General features: G+C 52.0%; 1 protein-coding gene across 1 annotated transcript in view; it reads left to right on the plus strand.

Moving 5' to 3' along the window:
* Window positions 1-2,500, plus strand: part of ap3b1a (adaptor related protein complex 3 subunit beta 1a) — a 60,648-nt gene that overhangs the window by 35,481 nt on the left and 22,667 nt on the right. The window lies entirely within an intron of this gene.

Raw genomic sequence — 2,500 nt, forward strand, 5'->3', positions numbered from 1 at the left:
TGTCAGATGTTCTGTCCCTGGTGACTTTGTACACTGTGTATCTGATGGTTGACCTTTCCTAGTGTGACGGCTCTTTTCTCTCCTGTGTGTGTGTGCGTGTGTGTGTGTATGTATGTGTGTGTGCGTGCGTGTGTGTACACTGCATGTGTGCATGCGTGTTTGTGTTTGCGCGTGTGTGTTTGCGTGTGTGTGTGTTTGCTTGTGTGTGTGTTTGTGTGTGTGTGTGTGTTTGCGTTTGTGTGTATGTTTGCTTGTGTGTGCTTGCGCGTGTGTGTTTGCGTGTGTGTGTGTGTGTTTGTTTGTGTGTCTGTGTGTTTGTGCGTGTGTGTGTGTTTGCGTGCGTGTGTGTCTGCGTGTGTGTGTGTGTGTCTGCGTGTGTGTGTTTGCGTGTGTGTGTGTGTGTGTTTCCTTTGGGGAGAATCTTCTGGCCATCACTTTTGTTGTCGCTCCGTTTCTCTCCAAATCTGAATCTTTTCTCTCGCCATGATATTAATTTGTGCAAATGTTAGAATAAACGTCCACCATACCAATAAAACCCAGACTGACTGTCTGAGTGAGACTTCTATACACTTCAATTCATAGAGCTTTATTGTCATGGGAAACATACATTTACATTGCCAAAGCAAACATCACAAATCACAAAAAATGTTTGATCTAATAAAAATCTATAAATGTAAATACAAATAGATGAAGTGAGTGAATAAGTATAATATTTACTAATGTATTTAAATAGTAACTTGTCCGTTTCTATGTAAAGTGTGTATGTACAGATAAGAGGCCATAGCGGTGTAGTGTATACAGAGCAGATCCTACCTGTTAAGCGCTTTCATATCCTGCCCCGTCTAGCCGAGCAGCGCGCCCCCAAGCTCCGGATGTCATAAGACCGTACGACGACCCCCCAGACGAGCGAAGCCCCCCCCCAGACGAGCGAAGGCCCCCCCCCACCCCTGGACCGTATGTCTCCGAGCGTCAACTACTTCCTGTATGAGGCTGCTCAGCCTGTTCGGTATTCCGGTCCTGCCCATCACGCCTGTCCGTCCGTCCGTCCCGGTGATTGACAGCGCCTCTCAGGCCTGTGTTTATGCGGGTTCTCGTCTCCGGGTGAAGGCCGCGGAGTAATGGGGGGATAGAAATGCAGATTAGGACGGGGGAGCTGTTTGCACATCAGCATCTGATTTAAAGTCAATTCGATGCATAAATACATGATGGGCTGTGGGATTCATAGACGGGGGGCGAATAACCTCACGGCACCCTATCTCTTCTCGTTCGTACGGACGCGCTCGCGCAGACACGCACGTCCACACACAGACGCACACACACGCACGCACACACACACACACACATGCATACACACGCACACACACAGACACACACATGCATACAAACACACATACACAGATAGACACCCCCATCGAAACGGTCTCTCTTTCTTGTACAAACGCGCGCACACACACACACACACACACACACACACACAAACACACATATATGCACAGATAGACACCCCAATCGAAACAGTCTCTCTTTTCTTATACAAACGCGCACACACACACACACACACACACACACACACACACACTGGCCCCGGTGTCATTTCTATTTCTCACCAATCCTCCCGCAGCGGCGATGAGTGCGTCTCAGCTGAGCGCTCGAGCCCTTTTAGAGAATTACTGCATGGTTATCAAAGGCATTTAGATTAACCCTGGTCACTGTCTTTGACCCCCCCCCCCCCTTCTCCTCCTCTCTCTCTCTCTCCTCCTCCTCTCCCTCCTCTCCCCCGCAAGCTCCTGCTCTCTCTAATAACATTTTGACATTAGGATCTCTCACAAATGCCTCTTAAATCCCCCCCCCCCCCCCCCACCATCCACTGGCTTTGTGTTTTGGGGGGGGGGGGGGGGCAGGGCTGATAACTTTTCATTCATAATTAGCGGCCGGCGAATGGGGCCGCGTTGGGGGGAAATTGAACTGTCAGTAAAGGGCGCGGGGCGTTTGACCCCATCACACCCAGAGGGGGCCATCATAATTTGTTCATTTGGTGCCCATCAGACAGGCGGGCGCCTCCCCCGCCCCCTCACCCCTCTGACCTCCCCCCGCGGTGGGCACGCCGTGCGCGCGGTTCGGGCCTAATCACGGAGCCAGCGGCAGGACCGTGGGGTGGGGGGGGGGCATCGCTGCCTCGCTGGCCTCCGCACCTCCACCTGCCACTCAAACCAGGGAGACGGCCTCCTTAGACAGGGAGGAGCAGCCCGCCCTCAAGACGGCGTTGTGAGGAAACCGTCCTGTGTGTGTGTGCCCGTGTGTGTGCGCGTGTGTGCACGTGTGTGTGCGTGCGTGTGCGTGCGTGTGTGTGCGTGTGTGTGCGTGCGAGTCCACGTGTTATGTTATTAGTGCTTCCTTCCCTCTGTTTTTATAGTTTTTTATATCCCCGACATCTTCACGTACCAATATTCAACTAGTACTGTATGCGTACTGTGCAGCGTGTCACGTGATTGGCTGCTAC

Source organism: Borostomias antarcticus, assembly GCF_949987555.1.
Source record: "Borostomias antarcticus genome assembly, chromosome: 2".
In the NCBI taxonomy this organism is placed as follows: Eukaryota; Metazoa; Chordata; class Actinopteri; order Stomiiformes; family Stomiidae; genus Borostomias; species Borostomias antarcticus.